The sequence below is a fragment of the Vigna angularis genome, chromosome 4 (genome assembly GCF_016808095.1).
Source record: "Vigna angularis cultivar LongXiaoDou No.4 chromosome 4, ASM1680809v1, whole genome shotgun sequence".
In the NCBI taxonomy this organism is placed as follows: Eukaryota; Viridiplantae; Streptophyta; class Magnoliopsida; order Fabales; family Fabaceae; genus Vigna; species Vigna angularis.
Window position 1 is genome coordinate 7459144 of NC_068973.1, and position 15141 is coordinate 7474284.

A 15141-nucleotide genomic window follows, 5' to 3' on the forward strand; every position below is an offset into this window, starting at 1 on the left:
CAAGACTGCGTGGCATTCTAATTGCCTTACGCTTATCTGGTGCAAGTGACCATGGGTTGGGCCACTCACTTGCATGAACAGTACTGGGCCAATTCTAATCTGGTATCAGAGCAGGTCTAGTACCTGCTTTGCTTCCGTTGCCTCTGATTCATTTCTTGGTATCCTCTTGGGTTCTTCTTGAGTCCTTTTCATATGGATCAGTCTTCTAACCCATCCAGTTCTTACTACCTACACTCAAGTGAATCTTCCAACCCAATCAGCCCCTATTACTTACATCCTGGTGAGAACCCAGGCCTGACTCTCATTACACAGGTTCTAAATGAGAACAATTACTCCTCATGGAGCATAAGTATGAGAAGAGCCTTGCTCTCCAAGAATAAAATCAAATTTATTGATGGGTCCATAAAGAAACCCCAGAAAACTGATGCACTGTTTGATGCATGGGAAAGATGTAATGTGATGATACTTTCTTGGATAACAAAAACTCTCTCCCCACAAATTGCTGAAAGTGTCATCTATGTTGAAGAGGCCAAGGAACTGTGGGATGAGCTGAAAGAACGATTCTCCAAAGGAGATCATTTCAAGATTTCTGACCTACTGCAGGACATACACTCCATCAAGCAGGGAGAAAGAGGAGTGAGTCAATTCTTCACTGATCTGAAAATTCTATGGGAGGAATTGGAATTTTTAAGACCCATTCCCACTTGCACATGTCAGATTCAGTGTAGTTGTGATCTCTCCAAAATTTCCTTAAGATATAGGGAAATGGAACATGTGATATGTTTCTTGAAAGGGTTAAATGACTCTTACAGTACTATCAAGACTCAAATTCTTTTAATGGACCCTCTACCTAATATCAATCGGGTCTTTTCTCTCATTATGCAACAAGAGAGACAAGAGAAACAAGAGAAACATAGCTCTCCCGAGGTTAAGATTCTTGCAAACACTACTGACAAGAACAGTCAATGGAAGGGCCAGGGAAGAGGCCCTGGATTTCGTGCCCAAGGGAGAGGAAGGGGCAGGAATCCCAACTATGGAAAGCAATGCTCATTCTGCAATAAAATGAATCACACTGTTGATGAATGCTACTCTAAGCATGGATATCCTCCTTGGTATAAGAAGGGTGACAACAATCATGACAAGAAGACTGACTGGGGCACTGCTAATGCCTGCCAGAACAGCACTGAAACAGGTGGGGAACAGAGTACACACCAGGCCAATAATGCCAACATTTTCAACTCCTTCACGGCTGAACAAATGCAAAAACTTCTCAGAATGATGGACAAGATTGATGAGCCTCCTCACAAAGTTAATCAAGTCCAGAGAAGTGACACTGAACATAAGCAAGGTATTCTTTCATGGATAATAGACACTGGTGCCACAGATCATGTGACACATGATAGGAAAAATTTTGTCACTTTTTATAAAATTAAACCTATCTCTGTGAAACTGCCAAACAATACTGTTATAACTGCTGAACATGCTGGAACTGTATACTTTTCCAAGGATTTTATCATTTTCAATGTTCTATATATTCCTGAATTTTGTTTTAATTTAATTTTTGTTCGAAGCCTCATTAAAGACTTGGATTGCAGTCTAACTTTTTCCTCTAAGACTTGCCAGATAAAGGAGAATCATACATTGAAGATGATTGGATGTGCTAACTCTTGGAAGGGCCTCTATTACCTACAAGCTTTCCCTAAATCTGATCAAAGATATACTACTAAGACAATTTTTTCTTTTAGGAATCTTAATGTAAACCTATGGCACTGTAGATTAGGCCATCTAGGAGACCAGGTTATGAGACATATATGTGAAAATTTTCCCTATGTTAAAGTTGACACTGATACTTTTTGTGACACTTGTCACTATGCTAAACAACGAAAGTTATCTTTTCCTAAAAGTGTTTCTGCCACCACTGCTTGCTTTGAAATTGTGCATTGTGATATATGGGGTCCCCTTAATATTGTCTCTGTCCAGGGTCACAAATATTTTCTCACCATAGTAGATGATTACATTAGGCATACATGGGTTTTTCTTATGAACAATAAAGGTCAGACTAGAGAACTGTTGCAGAATTTTGTTACTAAGATTAAAACTCAGTTTAACAAACTTGTTCAAACTGTTAGATCTGATAATGGCCCTGAGTTTAATTGTGCTGATTTCTATAATATGCATGGTATCAACCACCAAAAGAGTTGTGTTGAGACCCCGGAACAGAACTCTGTTGTGGAAAGGAAACATCAACATATACTAAATGTGACCCGTAGTCTCCTTTTTCAGGCAAATATCCCTACTGCCTACTGGTCTTATGCTGTTGGACATGTTGTTTATCTAATAAACAGATTGCCTACTATCATTCTTAACCAGAAAACACCTCATGAAATTCTCTACAAATTACCTCCCACCTATTTAAACCTCAAGACCTTTGGCTGTTTATGTTTTGCCTCAACTCTAGAGAATAACAGAAGCAAACTTGACCCTAGAGCTAGAAAAGGAATTTTTCTAGGATATAAATGTGGCGTGAAAGGATACATTGTGCTTGACATAAATAGCAAGGAACTTTTTATAAGCAGGAATGTAGTTTTTCATGAGGACATTTTCCCTTACAAAGAACCCCAAAGCAGTAGAGCAAACTGTGATGTTGAAAGGGACAAAGCTGATACTCTAAATGATCTCCTAAGAGACCAGTATCCTACTAGCAATGATGAACATGACGAGTTAGATATTGCTGAACAAACAGAAATGGACCGGTCAGGAGAGCAGATTTCTGACAATGAAGGTGTTCAACTTGAAGGCAGCAGCTCTGGTGTAAGCAACAATCCAAACACTCAGAGATATAGAAGGTCTGATAGACCCAGAAAGACTCCCACATACTTGAAAGATTATATACATCAGGTGATTCAATCCTCAACTGTCAAAAATGGTTTTAAAACCCCCTATCCCATTTCTGACCTGCTGTGTTGTGATAGTCTTTCAGACAGACATCTAAAATACACTATGATTGTCACTGGGAACAAAGAGCCCACATCCTACAATGAAGCAAGAGGAATGACTGAATGGGTGGAGGCCATGCAAAAAGAAATCAAAGCCCTGCAAGACAACGACACATGGATTTTGACCCCACTCCCTCCAGGGAAGACTGCCATAGGGTGCAAATGGGTGTATAAAACGAAATACAAGGCTGACGGCAACATTGAAAGGTACAAAGCCCGTTTAGTGGCAAAGGGTTACACACAGCAGGAGGGCATAGACTACCTGGACACTTTCTCACCTGTGGCTAAACTTACCACGGTCAGATTACTCATTGCCTTAGCTGCCTCCAACAATTGGTTTCTACATCAACTGGATGTTGACAATTCCTTTCTACATGGAGATCTTAATGAAGAGGTTTACATGGAACCACCTCCAGGTTTGGACATATATAATAAAGGACAGGTTTGCAAGTTGAATAAATCCTTGTATGGCTTGAAACAAGCCAGTGGACAGTGGTTTGACAAGCTTTCTTCCTTCCTAATAACTGCTAAATTTATCCAATCTAAGTCTGATCATTCTTTGTTTACTAAAAGAACACCTACAAGTTTTACTGCTCTTCTTGTCTATGTGGATGACATTGTGTTGGCAGGGGACTCTATGATGGAGATCAACTGCATAAAGGAGCTCCTTCATAATAGGTTTCGAATAAAGAACCTAGGAGAGCTCAAATACTTCCTAGGACTAGAAGTGGCCAGATCTAAGAAGGGTATCCACCTATGCCAAAAGAAATATGCCTTAGATATACTGGAAGAGACGGGAATGTTGGGCTGTAAGCCTTCGATCACCCCCTTTCTAAGTGACACTAGCTGCTTGTACAAATTGGAAAGCTACCTGGATGACCCAGGTCCTTACAGGAGGCTAATAGGGAAGTTGCTTTACCTCACAAATACTAAACCTGACCTATGTTTTTCAGTTAATTTACTTAGTCAATTTGTCCAATCACCTACTGACTATCACTATCGGGCCATTCAACATATTCTCAGATATATCAAATCTAAGCCCTCTGAAGGGTTATTTTTCCCTGCTGACTCCCCTATGCAACTAAAGGCCTTTAGTGATTCTGACTAGGCGACATGTCCCAACACCAGAAGGTCTACAACAGGGTTTTGTATCTTCCTTGGGTCCTCTCTTATATCTTGGAAATCTAAGAAGCAGAGAACTGTCTCCAGATCATCCACTGAAGCTGAGTATAGAGCTCTTGCAGCCACTGTATGTGAAATACAGTGGCTCAGTTACCTCCTACAAGACCTTCAAATAGAAGAGTCAGGAATTCCAGCCTTGTATTGTGACAACAAGTCTGCCAGACATATAGCTCACAACCAGAGCTTCCATGAACGGACCAAGCATATTGAGCTTGACTGTCATGTGGTCCGTGAGAAAGTTCAAGAACACCTCCTCAACCTCCTTCCCGTACGCTCCGACGAGCAGTTGGCTGACATCTTCACAAAATTTCCGCATCGCGTCCGGTTCAAGTTCATTGTTCCCAAGCTTGGACTGGCGACCATCCATCGTCCAGCTTGAGGGGAGGCTATTGAGAATCAAACTGATTCCTTACTGTCATAATGACAGTAACACTAATTCAATGTATTCTGTTTTGGGTTTTAATGTTGTTAGGTTTTCTAGTTAGTTGAAACAGAGCTCTATAAATAGAGCTCTCTCTCTTTGTTTATGTAAGATGAAAGAACTGTAAATGATTTTTCTCCGTACTATACTACACAACATAATATAACAAGAAAAGAGAAGGTTTTTCTTACCTCTCGTGTCATCCTCTTCATTTTTGTGTTCTTCGCCGTCATCAACCGTCGTCTCCTCCGCCGCTGATCTGGGCTGACGCCGTTGCTGCTTTCACCCCCTGGAGAACCTCACTGCAGCTCCGTTCTCTCTCCTCTCACGCTCGCTCTCACACAAGACTGCGTGGCATTCTAATTTCCTTACGCTTATCTGGTGCAAGTGACCATGGGTTGGGCCACTCACTTGCATGAACAGTACTGGGCCAATTCTAATCTGTGATAAATTAGTTATTGAACTAAAATGTTTACATGAAATTTTCTACAATCCATATATTTTCTTTTGATTATGCCTTTAATGAAAAAGTAAAAAGATGTTAATATTTTAAGCACATGGTTACGATATACACAAATATTTATTATGAATAAACACAATTTTTTGTAATAACAAAAATTTACCAAAAATTTTAAGTTTATTAATAGATTATCAATGATAAATAATTCGTCAATAAATTTAACCAACAAATCATGACATTTGTCTATAATTATTAATGACTACAAATATGTTAGTAAATATTTGTTGGTAATTATTAACGAATTATGACTTTCAGTAAAATTCATTGTTAAAAATTGCGATTGGATCTTCTTCCTCATCCTTCTTTTTTTCATTTTTCTTCTTCTTCTTCCTCATTTCCTCCTCCTCTTCTCCTCCTCACTCCTCCCACCTCGTCGCGCCTCCACCGTCATCACCTATGGCTTCCTCCTCCTCCTTTCCCTCTTCCTCTTCCTCCTCTAACTTCATTAAAGTCTATTTTTAATATGGTATCAGAGTCATGAATTAAATTTTATCCTACCAAAATTTAATGTTTGTTATGCTTATTGTTTCATTCGCTATCAGACCACTAATTAATGTCTAATTACATTCTTAATATGTATATATCTCGACGTAAGGAGGTGTGTTGGAAGTCTTACACTAGACATAAGAACAATTTACAATATTAAGTGGGAGCAAACCTCAACTTACAATCCAATATTTTAAAGTTAAATTAAGTTTAAGTTCTACTTCTTAACACGACCACCAACATCATTACACCATCGCACCTTTGCAACTGTCAAGTTCGACATCTCCTTCTCTTCCTCTTCTTCCTTATTTTCTTCTTTTGTTCTTCTCATCTTCTTCCTCTATTTTTCTTTTCATTCATCTCTCTTTAGTATATAAAAAATTTCATCAACTTAACGGAAAAATTTGTCAATCCATTTACTAAGGGATTTGTCGATGGAAAAATCCATCAGTAAAAGGAATTATAAGTTATTGACAAAATTTACCAATGTAATTGACCGTTGGATACGTTACTGACAAATATATTTGTCGGTATAGATTTTAATTTATCGACGAATTTTACTAACAAATTTATTATCGATAGAAATATTTGCAGTAATATAAATTCTAAAATTCGCTGATAAAATTTGATGTTGATTTTGGTTTACGATGAATTATTTTCATTTGTAAAAATTCATCAATAATTAAGAAATTCTTGTATTATTCATGATGTGATATCTCAATACATGAAAAACCTAAATCACCACATAGAAGAGTCATTAAAAGAGTTTGAGAAAGAAAAATAAAGAACAAGAACTTATAAGAAATTTCAAGATATGAAGAAGAATGAACAAGAAGATTGAAGAAGACATTTGAAATATAAATAATTCTTGTAATATTCTAAATAAAATTATGGGTTGGATATAAAATGAAAAATTTATGTTTGATGAGTCAGATATAGATGGCTTAAAAAAAAACTCTCACGCCTTTTTTATTTTCACTTTCTCCTTCACAGTGAACGAACAAAAATGCAACATGAATAGTGTTCTTAACGACATCCTGATTTTCAACCACTTAAGTCCTTCATTGGTGCTTTAAGTTTGTGTTTTCTTCCTTTGTGGTGTGTGGTACATTGAGAAACCTTCTTCCCCGAATTATTTATGACATTGAGGTTGTTTTCTTCATTTTCTACGTTTATATTGTCCTATGCATGATGAAGCATCAACATTACTTCATTTTTCTTATTTTTTTTTCCTTTGCATTGTTGGCCTGTGTGTGATTAAGCATGAATAATCATTTTTTTTATTTTCTTCCTTTGTGTGTGATATGAAGCATGATTTTGACTTCTTGACCTATTAGAAGGAGGAGGAGGACAAGGAGAAAAATAAAAAGAAGAAGAAAGGAGGAAGGAGGAAGAGGAGGAAAATGAGATGGGAAAAAAGGAGAAGAAAAAAAAAATTGTACAAATATGATAAAAAAAGTATTTAAAATTTACATTTTTTATTGTTATAACATACATAAATTTACGTATGTTATAAATGCAACATACGATTTATGTATGACTACAACATATTGTAAAAAATCTAAAATAATATATGTAAAAAGTTTTTTTTTAGTAAAGAACTTATATTTTTATATTTCATGTAAAGGCCTTATTTGGAAAGTTGAAAATGTTAGAAAAAAATGATAAATATTTGTTAAACCAAAAGACAGGTAAATTGGTTTTAAAAAATTTCACCAAAGATTCATTTTCTCTTTTTTTTCTTAAATACTTTCAATTTATAAAAATGAAATGCAATTAAATTTGAGAACCAGGATTGATAAAAATTAATAACAATACAATTAAAGAAAAGTAAGACTAGGAAAAATATAATTCTATACTGGTTTAGATCACCACTAATTATACAGCCAATTTCAAATTTTCAACCTTAGAAATGCTTTTTCGAAGGTTCTTTACTCGTTCATGTGCTCACGTTTCCTACACATCATGTTAGCCTTTTTACATCAATCCTCTTTTATAGCAAACATTATTTTAAACTTAGGTATTATTGGTATAACACCTTACTGTTGAGATTGAAAATTTAAGCAGGTTTGAGTTAATTGATTCATGCTTTCAACCACTTGTATTTAATGATAGATGTGTTAAAAGAATTAATCTTGAAGCTAATCTAGTACTTGATTTGTAATTTTTCATGTTTAATATATTGTAAGTTGTTGTCTTTTGATTTTGTTAACATTTCATAGAAATAACATATAGAAGTATTTTGAGTTTTCTTGAAATTTTTAAATATGTTTTAATTTATTAAAAAAAATATGATTTTAGCTGTCTAAAATTTGATGGATATGTTTGAGCGAATTAAAAGTCATTTTATAAGACCTAAAAGAGTATGTAGGATATGTATGTATGTATTGAGTGTGACACATGGTTGATTGATTCCCTCATCATATACATGTTCTCTAGTTGCCCATCTTTTTGCCGACCAAGTCCTTGATGATGGGGTCTTTTTCTTTACGTTAAGATTTTTAGTGGTATTGTAATTATGGTTAGATTGACATAAATTGTTGTGGGATTGAACCATCTGCACAATTTCTAATCAGAGATACCTAAATTCTGTGTTAGGAAATGTATTTCATTAGATGGGTGGTAAGTAGCTAATGCCTTTTTTCTCCACATCCAAAGTATCTTTTTCATTATGATTCCCAACCAAGCATAAGCATATATCATATATATATATGCAGAGGACCAACCTATATGGAGTGTGGGCCATAGAAAAGACACACCTACTCTTTAGGGCATTACATCAACGTACCCACCACATTAAGTAAAATTCTGCATATATTTCTTTGTTTTCGTAGCATACGTACATTGTTCATTTTTAATATAATTATTAACTTTTCTCTGACATTTCTTTTATAAAACAGTTAGAATACCCAGAAATCACTGTGTCAAGAAAAATCTCAACTATATATATATATTAAACAGTAGGCATGATACTATAGAGCTCCTCCAATATAGAAAATCTAATATATAACTAAGGTTTTTACTTCCTGCACTCTATCAACTTCTTCCCACACCCAATCAAATTTTCAAAATAACCATTTTACTTCATCTAAAAGGACATTCGGAACATATATTTCAGAAAATTTTCAGAATAAGATTTTTTTCGAACAAACAAATTCTGAGACATGATTTTTGAAATAGAATTATCAAATCGGATTGATTTTCAAGAATGAGATTTTCAGAATAAATTTTTTGAAACACATGTAGTATCTTCTGGAATAAATTTTCCAAAATACCCGTACATAAAATATGTTCTGAAAGTTTCGGAATGATCTTTTAAAAACATATGAAATATGTTTAAGAAAAATCTTTTTAAAATGAGTTTTTTTTTTTTTGTATTTTCTCTCTTTTCTTCCTCCTCTGCAAAATGGTGATGATGGAAGCAGGCCATTATAACAATGGTGGCAGTGGCAGCAGTGGTGGTGATAAAGAATGTTTAGGTCTTTTTATCTTATTGTGGAGATACATTTAGTAATTATGGGGTACAAGAAGCAATAACCTACAATGAAATGGGTTTAGAGTTCGTGGAAACTCTTGCTTTTACGTTCTGCACTCTTATTATTTGGTTTTGTTTTAATAGCGATAAAATTGTCTTTCGTATTCTAGATTTCAAATTAGAGGCTTTTATGTTTGTAAGAAAAAATTCTAGATTATTGTATTCAGAAGTTTTTTTTTTTCTTCCAAAAAATACATTTCAAAATTGTTATTTTACTATTTTGGAATGAGGAATCCAGAAATTCTCTTGAACAATAATTCTAGAAGCCAATGCTCGAAGGTTCTTCTAGAAAGTATATTCGAGAACAATTATTTTAAGTTCCAGAAGATATGATCAGGAAGATGAATGTATATATTCCTGATCGATCATTTCATAGTGCATATATTAAATTTTAGATTAAGCGTTCTCGAAACTAAAAAAAATTAGATTTTAGCTTTTTCTTAACTTAAATTTCATTGTGTAAAATTATTATGGATTAAAACTTTTACATGGAGATACCAAATGTGGATGACATATCCAAGTATACATGATGAAGTATGTTATGTCTTATAATGCAATAGATAATAAGGATACAAGATAAGACAAAGAAATGGTATTTTGATAATATTTTAGTAAACAGTTTTCTTTTACTATTTTTTACTACTACTTTACTCTATTTTTCTTTTACTGATAAGACCATTTTTATACATTAAACTTATTAGACAATTTTTTTACTTTTTACTCAAACTATAAGATTCAAGTAGCAAACAAAGGGTGTAGGAATCAAACATCACTTTTAGATGAGATGAGCTCTTATAGTAAGGTAAAGATTGAGATATCATTTACAGATTTACTCCTATTAGAGAGGAGTTTGGAGACATGTTATTGTTATAAATTTTACACGTTTCCATACCAAAATGAAAATTTTTATCCATTTGTTAAATATTTGAAAGAAAAGAATTTGTATATTTAATGACTTTGTTCATAATGGATAAAAAAATTAATACTAACTCTTTCACATTATCCATTATCATTAAAGAATTTTTAACTTGATCTTAAATTCGCATTACCCATTATCATTAAAGAATTTTTAGTTTAATATGATCTTAAATTAGTTTAACATTGGTGTGGTATGAGTCTCATTTGACTAGTTTAAACCTATCATGTCTTGATTAAAAGTGGATTTGATTTGACTTAACATGAGGTGGACTTGACTTTATTCAATTCGAGATGGACTCTATTCGGGTTTGTGTTGAAGGTTTAGACACATTAACCTAAGTTGAAAGATGAATAAAGTTGGTTTGACTTTATTAGAGGGAGGTCTGAGTAAATTAGGGTTAGGTTAAAGGTCGAGCCTAGATTCAACATTGAGTAAAAACGGCTTAGGTTGAAAGGGTCAAAGGTTGAGACAAGTTGACCTAGTTTTAAAGGCTGAGTCAATTTAATCTTGGTCGAAGCTCAAACCGAGACAGCCTTAAATGAAGTTTTAGGCTAACCCTCTTTATCTTGATCTTAGATTGACTCACATAGACATGTCAATGGAGCTTTTATTGTTATTTTTCACCATGTGGACTTTTTCTTATGTGGGCTTTCTACTCTTATGATCTTTTTTATCTTATGTGGGTCAAGCCAAGCTTAGTGAGTTGGGTCAAATTGACAAGTATACTAAAAATACTTTCTGCAACCTATATTTATTGCATTGATACTCACCCTACTAAACTTATCTTTTAAACTCACATAACAAACAACAAATAACATTTTCTATATTTTCTAAAATTCTAATAATTAATGATGTCAAAACTATGTTTGGTTTTTTAGTAATCATAAATATAATATCAAACTACTCCTTATTGTTATACTATTTCTAACATATTGTCCTAAATAATGGTTAATATTCTCCTTCATTTATTCTTGTACCTAAGAAAATTATTATTATTGGAATATTAAAATGAAGATATTATTTTGCTTTCAAGATTTAAAAGAGATGATTGAAAATGACATTATCTATCTAATAAATACATTTACTCTAACACTTGCTCAAAGGAATGAGTTGAAGAAAAAGTAAGCATATAACATGAGGACATCATATTATTTACAACAAACACGAGTGAAAGCATTATTCCAAGAATAATGAATGCCACAAGTTACAAAAAGTTTAAAACACACTTCTTGATAAGCTTTAAGTGAGTGTAAAGGTACACCTTTGTAACTTTAAACTCTTTATGCCATGAATTTGACTTAATAAATAGAAAGCAAATTGATATTATTAAAGACTAATATTATATAATCAAATAAGAGCGACAAATATATGAGATTGTGTGATTCTTAATTGTGTTTTACCTAGAATATTTGAAAAAATAATCAGATAAAATTTGAATAGGTAAGATGAAAAACCATGTAAACCTATCTAAGTCTAATAAGATGAATGACAATATTAAATAATGAAAAATGGTTGGGAGAATATATAATCTAGCCAAGGTGAATCTATTTAAGAAAAACTTTTATGAAAATTTTTCAATGTCATTAAAAAAAAGAAAGAGTTGAGTAATGAATTCTTAAGTGATTGAAAGCACATAAAAAGATAGCACAATGAAATAGGGGTTTTAGAGGTGAATAGTTAAGTTTTTATCTCAATGCTTCTTATATACAATTTTGAGAACCACTAAGAAAACTATTTTTATGATTATTTATTTATTTATTTATTTATTTCAAATAGCTTTGGATATCTTAAAAACATAAAATGTTATTTTTTTAATTATGAATCAATTTTTTTTTCACTTAAAGAAACATGTTTTTTTGTCATGATCTTAACAAGTCTAGTTGATCATTGCACTACTTTAAAGTAGCTTTGAAAATCACTCACAATTATAGTGAAGCTTGATTGAAGAACTACATTTAGGTAATGTTTAAATTAAGAAATATATGTGAGGGAGAATGAGATTATGGATTTGAGAGGATGGAAAGAAGATTGTGGTGTTGTTTGAATTAAGAGATTTGAAGAGATCGAAAAGAAATGTTTGTAAATAACATGATGAGTGCAATAAATTAAACATATATTATGATTTATATGTATTTTTTTAACTCAATTATTTAAATTAAATGATATAAAATGCGTCAGTAAAATTTTATATACTAAAATATTATTATTTGATTTTAATGAATTATATCCAACCAAAATTAATATAACTTAATTAAACAATATGTACAGTTATATATAACTAATAAATCATTGTACACATATTTACTGACTGTCACATTTATCACACAAATATATCAACATTACAAATATAATTAATAAATATTTTTCATTTAAGTAACAATTATATCATATCTAACTCCTTAAGGAATAAAAAACAACAAAGGAAACCAATACTTAACAAAGACAATTGTGAACCACCATTTTTTCACCAGAGACTACAATAACCACTATAATGGACCTCTTCCACCTCACAAAGAAAAAAAAAATATGTCAAATATTTCATAAACATCAAAGTTATGGGAGAAGAAACAACAAAAAGAATATATATAAAAAATAAAAGAAGTTTGGTTTCAACTTGCCAAGCTCAACAAATAAGAGAAGCTCGGGAAGCTTGGTTAAACTCAATATGTTGGAAGTCCCACATCAACTAGAGATAAAGTCAAATTATAATATATAAGTGAGGTGCAAACCTCACCTTACAAGTCGGTTTGTGGAGTTGAGTTAGGCTTAAAAACTCACTTTCTAATATGGTATCAGAGCCAGGTCAGAGCCTATCCTAGCGAGTTCTAAGTGGGCATTATATTCTTTTATCCCACCCGTTATCGGGGCGTTATCGGACCGTCCAATTTCTACTATCACACACGAGATGTCTATACCTCAGCGTGAAGGGCATTCTATTCTTTTATTCCACCCGTTATCGGGCCGTTATCGGACCATCCAATTTCTACTATCACGCACGAGATGTCTATACCTCAGCGTGAAGGGGGTGTGTTGGAAGTCCCACACCGACTAGAGATAAGGCCAAAATATAATATATAAGTGAGGTGCAAACCTCACCTTGCAAGCCGGTTTTGTGGGGTTGAGTTAGGCTTAAACCCACTTTCTAATATGGTATCAGAGCCAGGTTAGAGCATATCCTAGCGAGTTCTAAGTGGGCATTCTATTCTTCTATTCCACCCGCTATCGAGCCGTTATCGGACCAACCAATTTCTACTATCACGTACGAGATGTCTATACCTCGGCGTGAAGGGGGGGTGTTAGAAGTCCCACATCGACTAGAGATAAGGCTAAAATATAATATATAAGTGAGGTGTAAACCTCACCTTACAAGCTGATTTTATGGGGTTGAGTTAGGCTTAAACCCACTTTCTAATATGGTATCAGAGCCAGGTTAGAGCCTATCCTAGCAAGTTCTATGTGGGCATTCTATTCTTCTATTCCACCCGCAATCGGGCCGTTATTGGACCACCCAATTTCTACTATCACGCACGAGATGTCTATACCTCGGCGTGAAGGGGGTGTGTTGGAAGTCCCACAATGACTAGAGATAAGGCAAATTATAATATATAAATGAGGTGCAAACCTCACCTTACAAGCCAGTTTTGTGGGGTTGAGTTAGGCTTAAAACCACTTTCTAATATGGTATCAGAGCCATAGAGTCTATCATAGCGAGTTCTAAGTGGGCATTCTATTCTTCTATTCCACCCGCTATCGGGCCGTTATCGGACCACCCAATTTCTACTATCATGCACGAGATGTCTATACCTCGGCGTGAAGGGGTGTGTTGGAAGTCCCACATCGACTAGAGATAAGGCCAAATTATAATATATAAGTGAGGTGCAAACCTCACCTTACAAGCCAATTTTGTGGGGTTGAGTTAGGCTTAAAAACCCACTTTCTAATACAATAAGCTCATTAGTTTGACAAACTCAATTTCAATTCGGTTTTAATGGTCATTTAATCAAATACACAAAATCGATTCTCTCGCAAACATAATAGATTCCATGATTCCTATGTGAAAGAACAAAATTGATTTTGGTGCATGTTCTGAGACCATGAAATTGATTCTAGTCTCATGGTTATTTCATTAAATACACAAAACTGATTCTCAACCCTAATCGATTTTGTCATACCAATAAACGAACATAATTAATTATTTCATACCTTATGAACGAACAAAATCGATTCTACTTGCATTTATAACATCATGACTTGCATTTATAACATCATGGCATCGATTCCATGTTATTTCATGACTAGAACCACATGCACCGTAATCGATTCTTCACTATTCTCACGACTTTGCATCTTTCACGTACGTAATAATTGTAGTGTAATTTAAAATAAAGAGTAAAGTTATTGGTCTTTCTTATGAACATGCATAGTATATCATGCCATATCTCCTCCAAAATGTGTGGAAGGAATAATCCGCTCTCTTGCAAATAAGCGCAAATAAATTGAAACAAACGCAACAATTAATTGCAAATCCGTTTGTTTACTAATGTGGAAACAATGAACTTGCAAATACAAACACAAAATTAATGTTTTTGTTAGAAAAACTTTGAAGCAAAAAGTACAAATTTCTTAATGCGTTCAACGATCACAAGTTTACTAATGAGAGAATAAATTTTGTTACATACTTATATATTCTTGTGAATCAATCTTTTATAAGTATTTATTAGGCTAAAATGTGCTTAGGATTATATTAACTCAATGAGAAGTGTAAGATTACATATATCTTAAATAAAATAAAAGAAAAACTCAAAAGCAAGAAAATTCAAGAGATCAATCTTGAATCAAATTTGAGAGAGACTTACCTTCTCAAAACAAGTCTTAGTACCAAAGTTCTCTAAATTATGTAATTATGTAATATAAATCACAATTTAGATTGATTATCTAAGAAAATATATTGAATTATATTCTATCTCTTGTTCGAGAATTAAAAGCTAAACGTAACTAAGAAAATAAAAGAATATAAAAAAATCAATATCAATAATAATCAAGACACACAATCCACGTATTCAAATATCTAAACGATCCAAA